At 38.6% G+C, this 22,987-nt stretch overlaps 1 protein-coding gene across 1 annotated transcript in view; it reads left to right on the top strand.

Annotated features, from left to right (window-relative positions):
* Positions 1-22,987, top strand: part of PDE4D (phosphodiesterase 4D) — a 563,022-nt gene that overhangs the window by 1,890 nt on the left and 538,145 nt on the right. The gene's annotated exons all lie outside the window — the stretch shown is intronic.

Raw genomic sequence — 22,987 nt, 5'->3', positions numbered from 1 at the left:
TTCTACAGGAATGAACCAATTTAATAGAATTCTAACACATGAGTCATGAAGTGTTCAGACTTTTAAAGAATTTGCTTAGTACATTGATATTTTGTTGTGTATTAAGGTTCAATGCAATGCATTTAAGGTCCCAGGACATGTGACATCATGTACCATTTCTTATTACTGTTTATCACTAAATGTGTATAGGAAATAATTGCTGAGGGTATTATAAGGGCAGAGCTCATTATTTTAAAATTGCATGATTTTACCACACCTTTTGGGTTCATTGGATTTAAATCTCATAGCAAAAACTTTGTCAGTGCTGGAGGGCACATTTTAAGGTTTTTGTGTCTACTGACATGGTTTGTTTTGGAAACTGCAATGTATCTTATTTTGAACGTATATTTTCCAGGTAAATTTTTTGGCCGGTCTCAGGATACATAAAAAAATACCAAAATAGAGATTTCTAAGGGTTTTTCCAGCTGCTTTTATGACAGTGTCTCAAATGAAAGCTTCCAGGTATCTTAGGGCTCTGACAACATCATCTGCTGGTTTGTTATAGACGTTTGAACTTGTTAGCTGAAAGTCAGTTGTAGAGAAGGGTGGGTGACATCCTCTGTCACTCTGGGAAGGTACTTATTTTCTATCAGTACCAGATACATCCAGAACTGACGCTGTGGCGTATCTTCCTTCTCTGCTTTCCAGAGCCACCGTCCTCAGTCTCTAATGTGTTGGGGAGGGAGTCTGGGTGACATGCCTGCAAACCTTAATGGCCCCCTTCCAAATGCATCACCCGAGCTTCCAACTCAGGGTGAGCTTTGGACCCATGGCCTTACTGATCCTGATGGTGAGGTTCTGGCCTCAGCAATAAGGTCCTTGTCATTCTTACAGAATCATTCACATAAATAGTCTTTAACCTTAAGGATACAAAGGTCTTGGAAACAGTGTCTGACACGTAGTAGGCATTTGTCAAATATTTATTTTTTCTCTTCTATTCCTTTGCCTTTCTTCAAGGTTAATTTTGTAGGTCCTGCAACTTGTTTAGGGGAAAAATTCTCGTTCTCATTTCCAAAAAAAAGTGCACCTTGCTATAAAGCAACAGTTTTTGTTCTGCCTAAGCTCTGATGTTTGGACCCATTTGTTTATGTTGCAATAGGTAGGGAGCAGGTGCTCTTTGAATACCTAATGTTCATTATAACCATCTCTTACTTTGTTACATTTACCTCGCCTCTACTTTTTAACAAGAAAGAAATGAGCTATTCAACTGTATAGTTTTTCAAAGAATGCAAATGTGCTTATTCATGCTCCTCTAGATCTGTAATATGTATGTTTGAAAGCTGTAAAAAGAAGTTAGAGTCCTGGTGGTTTTCCTTTGTGCCTGAAGCTAGGTAGCCCTTCTTACACTTCAATGCATCATGTGCCAATCTCTTGTCGTCGTCATTGTTGTTGTTGTTGTTGTTGTTGTTGTTGTTGTTATTGTTGTGGCAAACTGAGCCAATGTGGAGAGTGAGTGTTCTGTATGTCCATTCTTGCCTGGGCCCTCTAGAAGGGTTCATTAATAAGACGTTGACCTCAAAGGAAGAAGGGGGTGTTTTTTTTTTTTCCAGGTGACCCAATTAGTGTTGTGCTTGTTTCTCAACTTGCCCAATTGTTTTCCTTTTATTTATAACCTCACCTTTCAGTACTGCAGTAAGAGATTCTAGGTGTTTGTTGACAGAAAACCTTCCTTTCCTTTGTCCTGCTGTAAGAGTCCCTATTGGATTAGATTCCGTGCTCATGAATTACTGTGCTAAGAAGATAGGATTTGCCAGGTTGTTCTCCGTTTTCCTCTCCAAAGTCTCTCTTTCCTCCTTTTCACATGTAGGTCTCTTCTTTTTTTCTTATTCTCTTTTCTTTTCTTTCTTTTTTTTTCCACAAAGGGGCAGATCAGAAGTTGGCAACAGATCAATGCCAGGGACTAATAAACATTTTAAAGGAGATATGTGCTTTGGTTTCATCTCTGGCTCATCTCTCTGAAGGCTCTCACCCTTTGGATAGGCAGGACAAAGAGGTGTGTGCTCTTTCTCTCTTCTGCTTTTTGAGGAGCAAGAAGGAGGGAAAATTGAGATCTAGAGAGGTCTTCAAAAATTCATCAGAATCCTTGGATTCAAATAGAAGCCCATGTATAGTGCTCATACTTTGACTGTCATCCTCCCGCCCTATGGATAGTGTGTTGAGAATTGAGCGATAGTATTACAAATTCATTGTTTATTGGTTACAAGTTAAAGTTAATAAGTGGTCTTATTACTTGTCTTAATAGAACACTAATCCTTAAGTGCTAAGAGAGTGGCACGAAGAATGTGCTTTTCTTGTTTAAAGCTCCATTAGAAATATTTGCTGGAGAATTTTATTGCGAAGGCTTCTTTCCATTACACTTGTTGACCTTTTTACTTCCAAGCCAAACAAAGATTAGGGTTTGCCTCACTGGGTAAATAAGTACTATGGGGCACTTCTTATTTTGTATTCTGGTGAGTTGTGAGACTCTAGTGATAGTCGGGCAAGACAGGAGTGGGTCTTCTTGCATGGTTGGAAGAAGGGAAATGCACGTCAGCTTTCTAGGAATTTAAGCTGCATTTAGTAGCAATTAAGAGGACTCTTCAGAAGCATCATGCCATAGAAGTGTATGCAGGCATCCAACAAGAATGATATAACGTAGTGTTCCTAGCATATGTCTATAGATTTTTGCCTTACGTTAAAGTATAACAACTTTGTGTGATCTGATTTATAAAAATGCTATAATTTTATGGCAGAAAATTTATGCAACTGAAATGTATACTTACAAGATTTAGGAGGGTATTAAATATCTTTGCCTCCTTTTCATGATGGACTCAGATGACTCTGAGAGAAGAGATTGGGAAACAGAAGCCAAACAGCCCTGCCACAGGAGGCTGCACAGTGCTAATCTCAGGTGCTTCTTTGAGGAAACCTGAGGGAGATTTGGGATTAGTGACTGTGGACGGTGATTAACTATCTTACTTATTTGGTGCTTAGGATTTTAAAAGCTTTTATCAAACTTTGTGTTGCTGAGAGGTGACTCCAATCAATAAGCAGAATGGGTTGATTATGGTAACTTGAATCACCAGTGAGGCTTCGTTCCCTTTTTTCTGGGCCCCCACATCCTTTCATTGGTCTTACCTTCCCAGGTTCCTAGTAAGGTTTACTCTAGCAAGTCATACTTTGGTTGTTCTTGTATAAACCAAGGGTTAAACTCGCATACTCACTCATTTTGTTTTCTTTGATCCAAGTCGTTTATGGAATGAAACAAGATATAAATCAATGTATCAACAACTTGTGCCTATATGTGTTTATGTGCATATATATATTTCACCAGAAAATTCAGTTAATAAATAATCAGAGAAAGGTAGACTGGCCTGATTCTTTTTTTTTTTTTTTGTATATTTATTTATTTTTTGAAGGAGAGAGAGACAGAGTGTGTGTGTGTGGGGGGGGCAAAGATAGAGGGAGACACAGAATCCGAAGCAGGCTCTAGGCTCTGAGCTGTCAGCACCCATAAACCAAGAGATCATGACCAGAGCCAAAGTCGGAGGCTTAACCGACTGAGCCACCCAGGCACCCCCAGGCTGGCCTGATTCTTAATGCAAGGATCATCCTTGTTGTCTAGCCTTTTAGCATCTCATCTTTTAAGTTCTCCTTTCCTTCATGTATTGAAACTATAGAAACTCCGCCAAGAATTGCATTGTCCAGAGTTTAGATGTTGGCCAATATAATCTCACTTGTCTGATGAGAATTTTAGTGAGTGGGAGAAACATTGCGTTTGACTGTATATGCGTTGAAGGACAAAATTGAGCTGTGCTCAATTTTAGTCAACCTAATATTTCTGCCAGTGTTTATCTGTCTTCTAATGAGATTTCAGGTCATTGCTGCTCTCGTTTCAAAACCACCTCTTCCCCAGAGTGACAAAACTATTCATAAATTCTAGAATGCTAATATGAAACTCTCAGGTTGATTCTGGATTCCTGTTAGGGCCAAATACAACTTATGGCCAGTAGAGTTTAGGTAGAGATCATAATTATACAATCTTATCTTATTCACAAATTCCCGTGGCTCAATCGCAGTCAGCCATGGTTTGAGGCAGAAATTCAGGTTTAGGAATAATAGAGCAAAGCCTTTCCTTTAGATGAAATGTTGATCTTATTAAACACATAATTTTTCTCTAGGTTTTCTATTTTACTCTCTTTTATTGACTCTAGCTGTTTTCTCCTTAGTGTCTGTTGGCAGTATCTTACACTTTTAAAATAAAAATAAAAAGTCACATTTTTTGTAGAAATCGATTATGGGGTGGTATGGCAGAGGAATACAGTGGCCATCAGTCATATCAGCATGCCCACAACTTATAGAAATTAAATGTAATTTTTAGTCTTGGCAGATTTTCCACTGTAGTAAAATTGTGCACTTTCAAATGCTGACAGGTTACATCCTCAATGGGCCAAGTGGGGGGCCCATGTCAGAAAGGCTTTAGACAGTCCTTACAAAAGAAAGAAAGAAAGGGAAAAAATACTCTCCATCATGTGAAAATGAAATCTTATGAATTTTGGAAAAGGTATTAAGTTCTTCACTTCCCACTCAACCTCCTGGTTTCTGTATCCCTTTTAGCTATTACTGAGTTCCTTCCACTAATGTTTAGGTATCTGGGTTCAGAGAAAAATAGGCAAGTCAAGGAAAAGGAGAATAGTTCAGAATTCTGAGAGGAAGAAAATCGTAAGGAGGAACCTTAAACAGTTTCTAAGTTGCTACAGGTTAGAAACCCCATCCGTCCTTCCTCCCTCCTTCCCTCCCTCTCTTCCTTCTTTCCTTCCTTCCTTCCTTCCTTCCTTCCTTCCTTCCTTCCTTCCTTCCATAGTAACCACACTTTACCTCTTCCTCTTCTCCTTTGATCATACCCCACAACCATGAATGCTCACTAATACCTTGTCTACCTGTAGCATCGTTCCCATCTTTTTTACAATAGCTTCAAATGTCTCTGAGCCATAAATTAACTGCTGTAGCTGTTTCTCACTTGATGGACTCTTGGATGGTGTTTCCAGTTGTTAGAGAAACCAGCCTTAAACATACTTAAGATTGTCAACTAGAGATTATATTGTATGAAATTGTGGGATATGTATTTGTTTCAAGGGTAGATAACTGAGATTTTATATAGTTAGGTTATTGCCTAGGGACAAACAAAACAAAAATGCCTCAGGTTTCCAGCTCTAAATTCTGGTGTTAATGTTTTATATGACCTTGTGCAAGCTCTCTGAGCTCTTCATCACCTGTGTGAAGTGACTACAGCAGATTCTTCCCTGCTTTGTGTTGAAGAGTAGACTGTTAAAAAACTCTCATAGCACGTAGGTAATGATAACTTATCAGACTGCTAAACCACGACATGCTAAAACCTCTCCAGTGAATTTCTTAAAATATAGGTAACAAATATAACCACTGCATACTTCATAGAAGAACACTGATTGAACACCATTTCCCAACCACCCACCTATGCACATGCTACCTGTTTTCACATAAATTACATCATTTAATGGCAATGGCAACTTTTAGAGGTGGGTCTTGTTTGAATTCCTGTTTGCAGATGAAGAAAGTAATGCTCATATCAGGAAAATAACTTGCTCAAGTTCCCATATCTATTACTTAGGGTTGCTGATCCACTCGAAACCCCAGTCCGGCCTCAATTTAAAACCCAATGTGTTTTTATCACCATATGTTGTTCTGTGGCAGATGCCTTAGCACTCTGTCTCTGGACCTTCTGGAAAGCAGATTAGCAGTAAGAGCAGAGAAAAGAAGCAATTTCACTGTTAGTTAGCAAGTGGGGTAAGTAAATGGGATGCCTAGCGAATGTCAGCGGCCTTTCCCTGAGAACCCCTTCCGGGTCCTGTTAGCATATTATCTGTCCTTCAGCCATGTTAGCAGCTCTTTTTGTGTTTTCTCCGAATCGGAAATTTTACAAGGAATTTGAGGTGAATCATGTTCCCAGTGGCACTCTGGTCTATGGGGTCCTTTTTGTGGATTAGAGAAAGGTGCTTCTCTAGGCAGATATTTTAGGAAAGATGCCCCACTTCAGGCAGATGAATTAGAAATGCCGAGTGTGGTGTTTCATGAATGGATAGAGCCTCTGTGCAAAGCAAAAGACATCCCTTCCTCTGGGCATCTAGTCAGCAAGTGGAGCAAGCATGAGTTGATCTTGGCTTGCTGTGCTGTTGGGCAGTGATCAAACTGCACAGCCGTTGCCCTGCTTTGACGTAGGCTCCACCTCAACCTTGAAGGGCAGTTTTGACCATCAGATGAGATGTTTTTGAGAGTGCTTTGCTGACAATAAAAGGTCGTGTAAGTTTTGGGTTTTGTTACATCATTATTATTTTCTTCAAAATCTTTTAATTACACGTCATTACCATATATATATATATATGTGTGTATATATATATATATATATATATATATATATATTTTTTTTTTTTTTGCACAGGTAAAGAATATTAACACTTTCCAGGGGCGCGTGGGTGGCTCAGTCGGTTAAGCATCCAACTTCAGCTCAGGTCATGATCTCACGGCTCATGAGTTTGAGCCCCATGTCAGGCTCTGTGCTGACAGCTCAGAGCCTGGAGCCTGCTTCGAATTCTGTTTCCCTCTCTTTCTCTGCCTCAATATCTTAGCTGCCAAAAAATGTCATTCTTATTCAATTGGCTTAAAACACGTGGAACATACTGATTCATTTAAGCATAGGGGACACCCACGTACATATGATAACAGTCCTGCCTTGAGGATACTCAGAGACTATTGAGGAGAACAGCCACAGAAACAAATAAGTACAGAATGGTAGGGAACATATAGGTATATACAAAGTGTTACAGGAATTCAAAGGGAGAGACAAATGGCTGGTCCAAATAGTTTAAAGAAGTCTAGAAATGAGGAACTAAAAATATACCTGATGGATTTCAGAATTAGAAGTTACTGGCAACCCTTTGGAGAGTGGTTTAAGGGAACATCTCAGAGTGAGTTCTATTTCAGGGGTTATAAAAGAGGAGAAAATTAATGCACACTACTTGCAAAATTTTGGATGAGGACAGAAGGAGGGAGAGAGAGTGGGGGGCAGAGTAGTTAGTAAGGGATACCGGGTACTTTTAAGGGGCAAAGGGCACACCCCAAAGGAAGTGTCCAGAGAGAGGATCAGGGAAGTGAAGGACATGATTTCCTCCCAGACGGGAGGGAGAAAAAGGAGGTTGGATGCGAATAACAGAGTTGAGGGAGGTGGAAGGAGAAGCTGAGGGAGTTTTGGTCTCATGCTGTTTTCTTTGGGAAATGGAATTCAAGATTGTACCTCAGAGGGAGGACCATGTGGAAGCAAGTGAAGGAGGTTGGCCAGGTTGTGGAACAGTTTCTGTGGGCAGTTGGAAAGGCTGCTGAAGAGGGAAGTATATATCAAGCAGGTTGAAAAAAGTCAGTGATATGGATGTACAAGGTCACTAAGTATTATGTCAGGAAAATGGGCAGATAAGTGACAGAAATATGCATGCAGTTCTTGATGACTAAATTGGGAAACTGTTTTGTCATTAGCATTTCTCCTGTTGATTATGTTCTTGGGGATTCCAAAGAATGTGGAATTGATTTCGTTGTTGGCGTTTTCTACTTGGTAGCGGTGGAGGCTGTTGTATGAACATATTAATTAGATTGCAGTTCCAGTGTTATGACCTAATTTTGGAAATGTGAGATTTCCTAATCTTCCTGGAAATAACTCATGGGTGACAAATAGAAGCTCTAAGATGTTTGCTTTGAATTTTACCTTCAAATGCATAAAAATCACAGTTGGAAGAGAAAGAAAAATGATTCAGCTTTGTTCACTTTTTAATAGGAACCTTTCTGTGGTTTATGTTGGGATGTCAAAAATCCATATATATATATATATATATATATATATATATATATGACCTGCTTTTACACAGATTTCTTCAAAACCCTTCTGAAGTTGACTTGCAAGTGTCACCCGTCTCTGAGAAACTTACTGAAAATGACAAAACATAATACGACTTTAGCCAGAACTGGCATAACTTATTTTTAAATATTTATAAATTTACATTATCTTTTATGTTTCCATGATATCTGGGGGAAATAATGTGAAATGTAAGATACAAATTAAAGCAACTTCTCGAATAGGTTTTTGAGGCTGTTAATTATAAACCCTATAGTGTATAGTGAGTTGAGAAGATATTATGAATTCTTTTCATCTTTTCTAATCATCAGCACTTTCTCTGAGGTCAGTAGAGCTTCCTCCTTAATATTCTTGTTGTTCCGTGCACATAATTACTTTGCATGGGCTTTCTTTGTGAGATTTCTGCTGCATCTCTCAACATCTAAATAAGGTCCGAAACAGTCCCAGTCACTTATAAGGGAGCTTCCTTATTCCCTTCCTTGGAGTTGTCATGTTTTCCTTTTAAATTGGAAGGTGAGGAGGTTGAACTAAATGATCCCTAATGATGCTATAAAACCTAAGATTCTGTATCTTAACTGATTAACTTACTCATTTCTGTATTGTTTGGGCTTAACTGTCCTTTGTCTGAAGGAGACGCTGAGCAGTAATTCAGTGATCAACAAATTATGCAGAGACTGAACCCTGATGCCTTCCTGAAGTGTTTGCTCCCCCCTGAGGAAAACCCTTAATCTCTCAGCCTTAGGCATTTGGCATAACTCCATCTTCACACAGCTACACTTTACACATCAGCCTTATTCAGGGGTCAGATGTCAACCTGCCGTCCATTAAGGCTGATATTCACAGTAGCTTAGAAAATATTAGTCACATACCATTTATGTGTCCCTTACGTCTTCCCCACTCTTCTCTTGGTCAAAGATCTCAGGATCTTCCCTCAGCTAGCTGCCATCCAGTCTAAAGAAACAACATGGAATGAAGTTCTCAGTATCAGAAACCTTGCTGTTGGCTTGTTTGTGTATGCGTATTTGCTCAGTAAATTTAAAACCAATAATTTACATAATTATGGAGAAGCGCTTCATGTTTTAGAGAAGAAAGGGAAGCTGGCAGTGGAGAGTGGGCACACTGAAACCCATGTCAAGAGTAGTGGAAGAGACCTCACAAGTCATAAGTGGGCGTGGAGTCCTTGGCATTCGGGTTTTAAAACAAGAAAATACTTGTTGAAAAATCCCATTTGCTGGAAAGTAATCCACACAGGTTTGATTTTTGAGACAGGTTGAATGCTAAGGTAGATCAGGGTGTCACCATGTTAAAGATGACCACGTTCTGCTGAGCCTTTACTGCATATCTTTTCACTTCGGGGAACTTTCTGTGACCAGGCTAACCTTTGAGACTTCATAGTAGCCAATCATATTGCATTCTATTCATGAGTGGCCATGACTACTTTGTTCTATTTTATAGACCTAGCACATGACACAGTGCCACTTATAGTAGGTGCTCTGCAAAGTTGTCCTCAATAAATGAGTGTGTGTGGTGAAAAGGATGAGTAATAAAAATTACCCAGTTGGAATATTAATTTTTTTGCATTATTCAAATAGCATTATCACACCATGGTTTGAGATGAAACAAGCAAACATATGCTATACATATAATAAAGATAATAATAAATACCACCTTTGAAAGGTTCTTTAATGCCAGGAAGGTACTAAGATTTTTATATAATTATCTAATTTGGCGAAGATTCTCCCCAAATCCATGCCTGAGGGTGTGCTATCTACTTCCTAAGGGTACAACCTCTGGTAAGTTATCTAACCTCTCTGTGCTTCAGTTTACTTCTTGTCAACTAGGGACAATAAATAGTTCTCACTTCATAGGGTTGCTGTGAAAATTAAATGAGAAAACCTGTCACATGCTTGGAAGGGCACCTGCCATCCAGTAAGTAACCAATTAATGGTAACTACTGTTATCGCCCAGATCAGGAGACTAGGCTCTGAGAGGGTAGCCAGGTTGCCTAGAGTAATCTAGTTGCTCAGTTACAGGTCCCTCCAGCCTCGGGCTGCCCACCAGCTCTAGATCTCTTGGAGGACAAAACTTCTTCTGTGTATCACCTTCGTGGAACTTTTCTGCATATACAAGACGTACCGCCTTGGGTTGCCCTTGAATTATGGGGAATAATGCATTCCTCCTCATCTCTCTTACCCAGCAAGAATCACCTACCCTTGGAAAGCTGCTGTGCTCTCCTGTTTTGAATCAGCTCCTGCTTCATACAGGATGAATTTTCACCTTAGGGATTGGATTGTCTTACTCATGTCCTTCATCATTAGATTCGCTGTTCCTAACACAGTGCCTGGCACATAGTAGGTGCTCGATTGGTGCTTTAGAGTGCAAAATTACATTTCCAAATTTGTGTACCTGGAATTTAGTGCTCTCAAGATTAGTTTTTGTTTTCCAGGAAACAGTCCAGGTCTTTGGATAAGTAAAATTTTTATAAAAATTGTCATCTTGAGTATAAATCATCCCCACACATCTTGCTTTCTGATACTGGGGAGAGTCTAACAGCGTTTGCAGAGGTAGCCATCCTGCTGAAATGTGTTTACCTACAAAATCCAAATGCTATTGCTACAAATCACCTCCTTCTCTAAGACACTAATTATTTCTGTAAAACTAATAACAAGTTCTTTTGCTTTTATTTATAGGAATCTTTCTTTTCTTGAAGAGATCTGTGTTTTATCTTTCTGTCCAGAAAAAAAAAAATTGTGTAACTTAATTCTGCAACTGGCCCATTTCTTCATTTATATGTCTGTTTCTTCATTTATAACATTTATGTTACATTTTAGTTATTTTTTTCAAAAGACGGGATAGATAGAGTCTGGTCAGATAGAGACCAGACTCCACCTGTGGCTCTTCTCTTTCTCATCCATCTTGTGTTATCAGATCACACTCTAAAAGAATCATATCCTTTGTAGCTCTTCTCTTGCCTAGAAAATGTATTGGCTCTACATTGCATATAAGACAGCAAGCATAAGGCCTTGCCTCCTCTGGCCTCTGCCTTTCTAACTCCATATATAAATGCTAGCTTCTATTAGTATTGGTGTTATTCCCCTCCTTATTACACAGTAGATATATATGTATGTGTATATATATATATATATATATATATATGTACATGTATATGTATATGTGTATGTATATGTATATGTATATATATACAGTGTGTGTGTGTGTGTGTGTGTATATATATATATATATATATATATATATATATATATTAAAATATGTTTATTTATTTTGAGAGAGAGAGAGAGAGCATGGGGGAGGGACAGAGTGAGAGGGAGAAAGAGAATCCCAAGCAGGCCCCACACTGTCAACATAGAGTCCGATGTGGAGCTCAAACCCAAGAACTGTGAGATCATACCTGAGCCGAAACCAAGAGTCAGATGCTTAACCAACTGAGTGACCCAGGTGCACACATTCTTTAGCATAGAGGCTATAAACATGTATTTTTAAGTCACAGAAACCTTCCATCGGGTAAAAGCTTTGGCAGTGACCTAATACTTAATAAAGATCTGACAGGTGTTGAGGAGCAACTTTACATAAACGCTGCACTTTTAAAGAAGGGCTGGACAAGCTGGAGCCTGTCTAGTCAATAGCCCCACCAGGTCTCCCTTCACCCTTTGCTCTAACACCCTTGATGGGGGCTCCCTGGTGTCAGAAGACAGTGCCCTGTGGTGTGACGGACCTTGTGTTGGAAGGCACTTCCACCCTCTTGCCTTTTCCATAGCAAACTCTCTAATCCATCAGAATTTGGTTTGGTTGGCTTTCCCTGAACTTTACTAGAGTGTAACCCCCCTTCTGTTACTCTAGAGTCCCTTGTACTTCCTACAGCATAATTTGTATTGCTCTACAGTAGGTCATATCCATATACAGAAAGACAGCTAACTTAGTGACTAAGAGCACTGACTCTCAATCCAGAGTGCTTTATTCAAACCTGGATCCAAGCTTTCTAGTCGTGTGACCATGGGTACATTATTTTACCTCTCTCTGCCTCAGTTTCCTCATTTTTAAAGTAGAAGTAATAATAGTTTGTACCTCAGAGGCTGTTGATAGGATGAGATGTTGTACCATACGTAAAGTGCTTAGAAAGGTAGCTGGCACACTGGTCCTCTTCCAGGTGAGCTGTTACTAGAGCTATTGTATATTGGTACTGGGTTGAGTTGCCTCAGAAGCAAGCTCCAAGAGAAGGATTCAAGTACAAATGTCTTATTCAGGAGGTGATCTGGGGAAAAACTAGTGGGAGAGTGGGGAAGTGAGACAGAAAAGAGAGTCAAAAGCCCATACGGGGTACCTTAATGCTCAAGTAACTGAGCTGGGCCACTGGGCTCAATCCTATTAGGACCTCTGGGAGATGACGTAGAACTTGCTTCAGAATTGTCCTATCCAAGATACAAAGACACTGGAGAATTTATCATCCAACTTCATCTTCACTAGGCTGATGGCTACTTCTAGGAATTAATTCCTGGCATTTCCAGCCTGGCCTACATGCAGGCAAGATCTTACGTGGAGTACTGTCCATGCTTAGACTAGGATTCCATCAGGATGGTATTGCCAAAGGGATATGGGCCTGATAGTGATTGCTGCAAAACTGTGAACAGAACTCTTCAGGGCTTTCTGTGTTATTCTGTTCTCTTTATTTTCCCTGGCCCATGTAATAGATCTTTACGGGATGAGTAAGTGATATAACACATGGATTTTTTTTTTCTACTTGACCTTCAAAGCTCTCTGCAATTGTGTCTCACCCAATCTACCCTTTTTTTTTTTTTTAAGTTTATTTATTTATTTTTGAGAGAGGGAGCAGAAGCAGTGGCAGGGGAGGGGGCAGAGAGAGACAGGAAAACTTAGAATCTGAAGCCAGCTCCAGGCTCTGAGCTGTCAGCACAGAGCCCGATCCAGGGTTCGAACCCACCAACCATGAGATCATGACCTGAGCCAAAGTCAGACGTTAACTGACTGAGCCACCCAGGTGCCCTGCCCCCCAAATCTGTCTTTAATTCTCGTGATTCCTGAACCAGATTTCTCCTTTTTAATTATGTCAATCTCCCCAACTGTTCTCAAAGAAAACCATCTGATCTCCTTACATGGGATGCTCTGCCCTCTGCCCTCCTATCGAAATCTTACCTATCCTTCCAAGTCCTGTTTCCACCAGTTCATCTCTTCCATGTAACCTTCTTTGACCTCAGATATTTCACTTCTTTTAAGTGCCATTAACATAAAGAAGACTGCACAGTTTAGTGTTTGATTATCTGCTGACTGGTGAGGTTCCATAATTGGCATATCTTTTAATGCTAAATAAAAATATTTATGTCTTGTATATTGCTTGTCTTTTCCACAGACTTGGCCACATCATCCATAGTAAGCAGTACTAAATACTGAAAGGCGTTGGTGGGTGAGCTTTGGAGTTAGACAACCATGGGTGCGTCCGTGTTTTTCCACTGTGGAGCTTTATGACCCTTAGCAACTCTATAACATACTTGCTTCTCTTGTTCCTCATCTAGAAAATATGGCTTAGAACCCTACCTCATCATATTGCTGTAAGGATTAAATGAGATGTTGTGTGCTTAGTACAATGCTTAGTACAGTCCGCCTCAGAAAGTAGGTGTTTAATCAACAGGATTTGCCAGATTCTCAGTTCTGAAGTACTCAATATCATCTCAAATTTTTGTTCTTCTTTACTTTCTGATTTTGCTATTGTTTTCATTTTAGTTGTTGTTAAAAGTAGACATTAAATGACATCTCAAGAAAAATACTGAGATTTGAAATATTGAAAATATTGGCATTTCATATGAAAAATAACTTGTCAATTGAACCTTTGAAATGGGTAGAATATGTAGTATTTTTCATATTTCACTTAAAATATCAACCATATCTACTAGATAAATGATAATTAAAAACTTGAAATCTCTTTACATATTAGAATAAAGTTTTACTCATATTTTATTGTGAAAAAAGATAATTATTTTATATATTTATATATTTTTCAGGAAGAGTATATCCTGAAAAGTTAACTCAAACTCCAACATTTTAATGATATAGACCTTTGGTTCTCAAAGTGATGGAAATGATGAGGGCTGGAGAAGGTGTTTTTTATTTATTTTTATTTTTTATTTTAGAGAAAGAGAGAATGCACAAGTGGGATAGAGACTGAGGGAGGGAGGGAGAGAGAGAGAATCTTTTTATGTATTTATTTATTTTTGAGAGACAGAGCAAGACAGAGCATGAGTGGGGAAGGGGCAGAGAGAGGAGACACAGAATCCAAAGCAGGCTCCGAGCTCTGAGCTGTCAGCACAGAGCCCAATGTGGGGTTCAAACTCATGGATCGTAAGATCATGACCTGAGCTGAAGTCGGACACTTAACCAAATGAGCCACACAGGGTCCCCAAGAAAGAGAGAATCTTAAGCATGCTCCATGCTCAGTGCAGGACCTGACACAGGGCTTGATCCCACAACCATGGGATCATGACCTGAACTGAAATCAAGAGTCATATGCTCAACCGACTGAGTTACCCTAACACCCCAGGAGAAGGTGTTTTAAAGGGAAGTAGTTGTATTGTAATCATAAATGCCTGCAAGAGATTGTACAAAGAAACCCATCCAGCCCTGATTTTTCTATCCCAATAGCAAGGAGTATGGGAATCTGGGCTTGAAGAAGAGGGAGGGAGGAAGAGGAGATAGCACATGTATTGTCTCAAAGCATTTGAGAGGTCTCATACCCATCTCTCTTAGCAGGTAAGTAGTATGATGCAAGGGAAGGAACCCATGCTATAGAGCCATACTGAGCTAAGTCCACATTCAAGTCTGATGTTGACTGGTTGATTTTGAGAAAATTACCTGATTTTCATGAGCATCACTTTCCTCATTCATGAAAGCAAAATACAACAGTACCAATCAGCCAGATTCGCTGTCAGGATTCAGTGAGATAATTTATTATTTCTTTGTTTGTTTAAACCTTGCCTTTTTCCAGGCAGCATTTAAGGCAAGCAGCAAAGATATATAGCTGTAACTTTTTGGGAAGAATGATGAGGGAAGGGAAGAAGGAAACAGGACATAATGTTAATATTCACATGCATATACAATAAAGCAAAGAAACTTACATCATCTTAACAAATGGCACCAAAATCTTGGGGAAGACAAATGCTTACTCTGTAAGAGATACTTTGAGGTTGCATTGGTGTAGGAAGAGAGTCTGTTGAGAATTTGGCTTCAGGTAGGTGCTCAGGTGAATTGAGGGTGAAAGCCACTCTGTGTACGAGAGGGCGACTTTGGTCCTACAGAGCCAACTAGAATGGTGGAGATGAGGAAGAGACATTAGAAAACAGGAGGGGCAGAGAGGAAGCCTAAGGAAGGCTGAAACCCTCTGTGTTCTTAGTGCATAAACAACCCTCCCCAGCAAGGAGAGATATAGAGATAGAGAGAGAGAGAGATGAGAGAGAGAAAGAGAGAGAGAGAGAGAGAGAGAGAGAGAGAGAGAGAGAGAGAGAGGTAGAGTTAGAGGTAGAGGTAGCACATCTAAAAGGAGTCATGTTAAGTTAGCAAGAGAGTCTATGAGCCCTTCCTGCAGGAGACTATCACAGATCAAGCCTTGAGTTTTGGGACTCTTACTGGTCATCAAATTGAGAAGTTCAAACCAATTTGTCTAAATCTCAAGGGAGACAGAGAACCCTCCAGCTTCTGGGAGTTTAGCAGGTCATGAAGTTTTAGAGTATACCAGATGAAATATAAAGTTCTCTGTAGAAAAAATAAAATAAAATAAGTTTTCCTTAAGCTTTCTAGAAGCTAGTGTAAATTAGGAAGCTTACACACAAATCCCCGTGTCCCTTAGGTATATGCCACTCCCTGGCTCACCACAGGAAGCACACCTTGTGATACTGATTGGGAGAAAGTTTGTCCTATGAAAGCACATAAAGAGGAATGAGATATATAAAAATTATAGCACCTGATACTTAAGGTGTTTGATGCATTTCACTTCCCCTCCTGTTCCTTTCCTTCCCCACAAGTTTCTTTGAAGGTCATAGTATATTTGAAAGCTATTTGAAATGATAAAAGCTATTGTCAGTTCATAATCAAAAGAAATTCCATATCAGATTTTATTAAAATTTCATTAAATACCATTGAAAATACTGAGATATTCATAAAATGATAATCTGAATAAAAATATGTTTCTTGTAGAAAAATGCTCTGTTTTTCTAAGTTATTGTCTTGGAGTTAAAAGCACTCTCCCATTCTTGCCTCTCATGGCCCATCATACCACAGGGTTTTAGAATCCTGTCTCCTCCATTTGTAATGGCAACATTAGTACAGAGTCATGTAGCCTGGAGTGACTTTTAAGGAGAACCACCTCTTAGAGCCAGATGTTCTTGAGTCTGTATGTGGACTTTTGTTGTGTAAGAAAGGAAGGTCAAGTTAAACGTCTGAGCGAGGCTGCTCCCATTCGGATCTGACAGTTCTTGTCAATTCACAAGATTGCTTCCCTGTACTTGAAATGTTTCAAGAATAAATTCTTATAATAAGGATAGTGGAAATCATGAAAATGATTATAAAATAAGAAGCAACCTGGAAATAATATATAGACAAAGGCCAAGACTTCTGGCAATTTTTAAATCATTTACATTTATCAGACCAGTTTAAATAAGTTTTTGTTTTGTTTGTTTGTTTGTTTAAGAATGTGTGATAGGACTGTTACCTATTTTCCCTCCAAAACACTTCCTTTGATAGTTTTGAACATACAACATAAGCAAACAGAATGGGATTCTAGAATATAGGATATAAAGGCTCCATGTAGGTTTCTATTTTCCTATAATTTTTTAATTTATTTCTCCCAGTGAGATGAATTGGTTATTACATATTGACACTAAGAATTTGATTCTAATATTGGAATAGTCAAGTGTTTGACTTGGCTATGAGTAAAAAAAAAATATTTGATTGGCATATGAGTTCATTTGTATCAAACAGCTTTACCTTGAGAAAATCCATTACTTTGAAAGCAATAACACATCAGAAGAATTTTAAAGATTGTGGTGACCCCCCCCCCCCTCTTTATTTTCTCAGAATCTATTTTCATTCAGACTTGACCTGAGTGGCTCCTTTGGGTAATCTGAGCTGCATGCTTTCCCCATACCTCCAATAGCCCTGGTTTCTTCAGAGCTTCTGTCAAGACAAGCAAACATAAAAGGGGGGATAAAAAGGTTTCATTTCCAAAAAAAATCTCTTTTCAGAACTTGATTCTTCACACCTGTTCATCGATAAGTGCTCCAGAACTGCTGAGTACACAGTTCAGGAAGCAACTAGTACATCAGTCTCCTGTCTCTTGTTCTTAAATTAAGATTCCTAGTGTCTTTTGCATTGTGCTTTGCCTCAACAAAGTAGTATGTGTAGGAACCTTGTGTCTAGCATGGAAAAGAATCTCCTTCATTCCCACATTTCCTGAAAAATAATCTCAAATAAAATTTCTTTAGGGAGAAGCACATTGTTGTTTCATATATACCATAGTATATATGAAGAGTAGGATTGAGTTCTTATTTCTTGGATGTTTGTATGAATTAGTCTGCAAAACAGACCATTCTTTTGTAAGGAACTAAAAACTAGATATTTTTATGGATATATATTTCCTCTGCTAATTTATTCAAATGTAATCTCAACTAATCTCTTATTTTGTTAACATGTCTACTTGATTAATATGTTTTTCCTCTCCTCTGATACTGATCTACAAATTCTATAGCTGTTACTTGTATTATTTAATCTAAGTCCACTATAAATAAACTCCTAAGACTAATGTTATTTGTCTTTCTAGATTAACGATACCAATACTATCACTGAGTAGCTTACTTATTTCAATTGGAAATTTAGCTGGCATGCATTACTTACTTTTTTCCTTGGATATTTTTCATTTTTGGCATATTTATTAGTGCTGTGTTTTCCTGAGAGCATTAATGTTTAAAATATCTGTATCTTGGTCGGTAGAATTGATGGGGCTGAATCAGATGGATCAATAACAGGACTTGAAGTGCATTTCAAGGAAACCTACCATCTGCATTAAATCATTTTATTCCATCAGTTTTCACAATTTACAAATGAAATTTGTACTATTTTACCCATTTTCTGTAAAAATTAGAAAAAATCTATTCTTTGGCACTTGAACTTGAAAGTGTTTTTAAATTATTAATTTTGTATGAAATCATTATTAGACAGGAAGTAATATTTCTTATGGGAATACATGTAGTTTATGATGTTCAGAAAATACCAGTAGGTTAAGCACTGAGTTAAAGAGTGCTCACTTTCCACCATTACATTCGGTTCTGATTTTGTATCTGCGTAGCTAGAACGAACAGAGCAGAAGGTGGATTTTTTTATACATACAATAAGGGAAGCATAGAATGTGTGTCATCTGAAAGCACCTCTGACTGTGTCATCATAGGAGGGCTCTGATACAGGAATAATTGACACGTCCAGGAAGCCAAGTAAGATATTTACAACCAAAGAATAATGCACTGTCCTCTTTCACAGTCATCACAGATAGTGTTATAATTTGTATCTACCGTCCAGTTTTGCAGGTAAAGTATGGAAGCTATTTTGGAGATTTCACATAACAATTGAGCTACATTCATAGAACTCAAATGACCCAGAATAAAGAGTAATGAGTGCACTTGACCCTGAATCATTCAGACATCAGCTGGAGGATTGTGCTCACTTTGGGGGCTGCACACCTATTGGAGATGTCTCCAAGGAGTGACAAGGATGGAAGCAAACTCATGCCTTGTCACATATAAAGTGGTTGAAGGACTGTAATTGTTAAATAGAAGAAAGAAAACAATGCAGCAATTGAAGGACTGGTACTTGGATGATGCTGGTTCTTTGTAGCTGCAACTCTGAAATATAACTAGTGAATGCACCTGCAGTAAGAGAGGTTTAACCCTAGAATGGGTCTGGATTGCTTTCATGGTCAGAAGCATTTCATGAGACACGGTTTGCATGGGTCCAGGTTGGGATGTAAGGATAGGCAAACATGAATTGTTTGCTAGGATCAAAAATCATGAGTAAATGATAATATCATATCAGGTTGTTGAAATCTATCCATTTTCTGGATGGTTTAAAACTTTGTATTTCTTTCCTAGTTTGTGCTATTTTTTTCTTGTGTGTGTATCTCTCTCTCTCTCTCTCTCTCTCTCTCTCTCTCTCTGTGTGTGTGTGTGTGTGTGTGTGTGTGTGTGTGTCTTACAACACTAAACAGTTATTTACTCTTCTCTGTCCTTTTGAAAGATATATTCATATAGGTAATGCATATCATGTGTAAATGTTTTCTGCCTTTTAAAAGTAAGCTTTTCTTTAAATGAGTCATATGTTCAGCAGTTCCCTAACACTCCAACCTGGCTTTAATTGATGATGTCTAACTCGAGCTAATATTTTCTCAAGAAATGTAGAGAAAGCAATAGGTCATAGAGGTTAATATATGAGGAATACTATGTCTTTTTGTTTAAAATACTTAAATATCAGCTTATATCAGTAAAATTAGATCTTAGTATTTAATTCTACCAGTTTAAATTAAAGGTATAGACTTGGAGGGTTTCTTTCAAATAAACTTCCTATTTGAAAAGTTTTAGATTTATGGAAAAATTGCAATGCGAGTGCATGTACCCTACACCCACTTTCCTCTATTACTAGTATCTTATATGAGTGTGATACTTTTGTCACAATTAATGACCAGTATTAACATAGTATTATTAACTAAAGTCCACACTTTGTTCATAATTCCTTAGTTTTACCTGATATCCTTTCTCTATTCTTTTTTTTTAATTTTTAATGTTTATTTATTTTTGAGAGAGAGCATGAGCGGGGGAGGGTCAGAGAAAGAGGGAGACACAGAATCCAAAGCTGATTCCAGGCTCCGAGCTATCAGCACAGAGCCCAACATAGGGCTTGAACCCACGGACCACGAGATCATGACCTGAGTGGAAGTCAGATGCTTAACCTAGGCAGCCACCCAGGCGTGTCATGTTTCCTTTGAGTCCGCTTGGCTGTGGCAGGGTTTCAGATTTTCTTGGTTTTTGATGACCTTGACAATTTTGAGGCTACTGATCGGGTATTTTGTAGACTATCCCTCAGTTGGGACTTTTGGATGTTTTACTCATGTTTGAGGAGGAAGACCTCAGATGATAGAGTGCCATCTCATCACACTATCAATATAACTTAGTGCTATTGATGTCAACCTTGATCACCTGGCTGAAGTGGCTTTTCATCATGGTTTTCCACTGTAGATTTTCTGTTTTTATTTTCATACTATATTCTTCAGAAAAAAAGGTTATTATGAACAGTCTAGATTTTAAGGAGGAGGGAATTATGCTCAACCTCCTTGAGGGCAGAGTATCCACATAAAGTATTTGGAATTCTTCTCCATTTATTCTATTCTCCTCCATTTATTTATTTATCCAATCATTTGTGAATAGTAGTATGGGCCTATAGATATTGATTCTATACTTTAGGTTATAACTCAATAATATATTGTTGCTTACATTGTCCCAGCTTTAGCCATTGGTTTTTTTTTTTTTTTTTTTCAGTTAGCTCTTGTGTCCCTTTGACATATTTTGTGTGATTTGTTTGAAGCGCCCCCCCCCCCCGTTTTTTTACTTTCTGCCATTATAAGATGTAGGCTCATCTTTTACATTTTATTCCCCATGTTATTCAGCAATTTCTCCAAGGGTCTCTGGTCTCCTTCATTGGAAAATGACATTAAAAACCAACATTTGGGTGCTAGGCATGCTCATTGCTACTGCTTGTCATTGTTTCTTAGCCATCTTGCCTGACAGAGCATAGGGATATATACTAACATTATAGACACATATCTATAAATATGTCTATATGCACTATCTTTATATATTGATAGATAAAAAAGCATGAGTTTATTCTGATGCTTCCAAATTTAATCCATTACTACATGGATTATTATAGCTTCTTCCCATCACTTATCTGTGACTTCCTACCTCAAAAGTGAGAAACCTGGCTCCTGCCATTTGCCACCGTCCAGTTCCTATGGGGTTGTTCCGTTTACTGTGGCCAGAGTTGAAATACATAATTAAAGCTGAATTTTTTCTCAAAGCCTTTGGAAAATTAATTATTTTTTTCCAAAAAGAATGTTTGTTACTCTGCAAACTCTTATGATTTTAAAATAGTATCTTGGGTCCCAGAAACTTTACACTATGTTAAGATTGATATAGTCAGCTTTATATTGTACATAGTAATATGAGTTATAGATAATGTAAATTCTCCTATATTTCCACAATTTAAGTGTATCTATTGCTTTAAGTGTCTTTTCTAACAAGCATGCTCTTTACATGATAACTATAGCTATAATAAGAAAATTGACTAATATGAATTATATCTTCTTGACCTATAAATATCTGTATGTCAAAGAACTGCATGTTGGCTATCTCCTGTAGGTAGCTTGAGGAGAAGAGTAACATACAGGACCTATCTTGAGTAATTGGACCATGGCCATGCTCTGATTTACTGAAAGTTCTTGTAATCACAAAAGAAAGCAGGAATTTGGTTTCAGACTTTAAATCAAGTCTTTTTTTGGTTGTTAAGACAGAAACACACTGAGGAATTTATTTTCAGTAATGAACCATACTTTCATGACTCTCCTAAAGGAAATAGTGTTAAGATCTTGCATAAAATAGTTAATATAGAAAACCTGTAGGGTAACAATTATAGGATTCAGGAACACCTACTTCCCCTTGGGGTCTAACAAAAGTATACTACCCAGCAGTGCGTTTGTGTGTAGCCTAAGATTTTAGGAAAGTAATAATAATAATAATAATAATAATAATAATAATTAAGTAAAACTTTAAATAGCCATTATTTTCCAAGTCAGTCAGAAAAAAGAAATACAGTGTGAACAAGGGTAGGCAAAATGGTCAATAAAGTTGCTTGTTGACACCAGTTTTCAGCTCCAGCTCCCTCAACCTCTTACCCAATCTGACATTATCTTCCTATGCCCCACATGCTGATTTCCAGTTAACACTCATTTGTAAACACTGAGGATGAAATGGTGTGCAAAATCAGACCCAGTTCCTGCCCACATGGAATTTACAATCAAGTAGAGCAGAGAAGCATTAATTAAATTCTCTCTCTTTCTCTGTCTCTCATACACACATACACACACACACGAAACTAGACCTGGGGCAGATGCTTTGTAAGAGAAGCAGACAGGGTTCAGAGACTCTACAAGGGAGTGTTTGACCTGCTCAGGAAGATCAGAAATAGCTTCCCTGAAGAAGACTTGTTGAAACTGTCATTTGAAGAATCAAGAAGAATTAGGGCAAGATAGACAAGAAAGAGCCTGGTGTGGTAAACGACCAAGTGGTGAGTGCTGAATGTAAAGGAAGTCAAAAAGCCTCCCTACCACCCCCATGGAAAGGGGCACAGAAGTGGGAGATGCACCCTGCACTGTGGAGCGGGACACAGATGTGGGAGATAACCCCCGCCCCCCCGCCTGTGGAGCAGGGCATAGAAGTGGGAGATGCAGCCACGCAGGTGGGCAGGGCCAGCTCATCCAGGCCTTGCTGGCTTGCTGGAAGTCCCTCACAGGATCCTGAGAGTGATGGGCAGCCACCGCGTTCCCCAGATCAGGAATTCATTCTCACCTGTGTTCATCTAAAAGTCAAAACATAACCCATCTTTCAAAGGGGGAAACCAAATGCCACCCATCCAAGTCTCTAGCACCTCCATTTCTCAGTATGTTAGAAAAGACCATTCTGGCCGAGAGGGGAGATCATTGTTTAATCTAGACATGTGTTTGTGTTTATAGATAAGATGTGTTTTCATATTTTATTTTCTTAGTGACATTAGCAAAAGACTGCCTGTCTCCTCGAATCTTTTTTGGTTTATCTCCTTCTCTCTCTGTATTGCCCCCTGCTGTTTGGGCTGTTTCTCCAGGACTCCTGCCCTCCACTTGCATTTCTCTGTTATGCAATAAGGGGAGGAATCCCAGAG

The sequence above is a fragment of the Prionailurus bengalensis genome, chromosome A1 (genome assembly GCF_016509475.1).
Source record: "Prionailurus bengalensis isolate Pbe53 chromosome A1, Fcat_Pben_1.1_paternal_pri, whole genome shotgun sequence".
NCBI lineage: Eukaryota > Metazoa > Chordata > Mammalia > Carnivora > Felidae > Prionailurus > Prionailurus bengalensis.
Note: the sequence above shows the minus strand (reverse complement) of the source record. Positions and strands in the feature narration are given on the sequence as shown.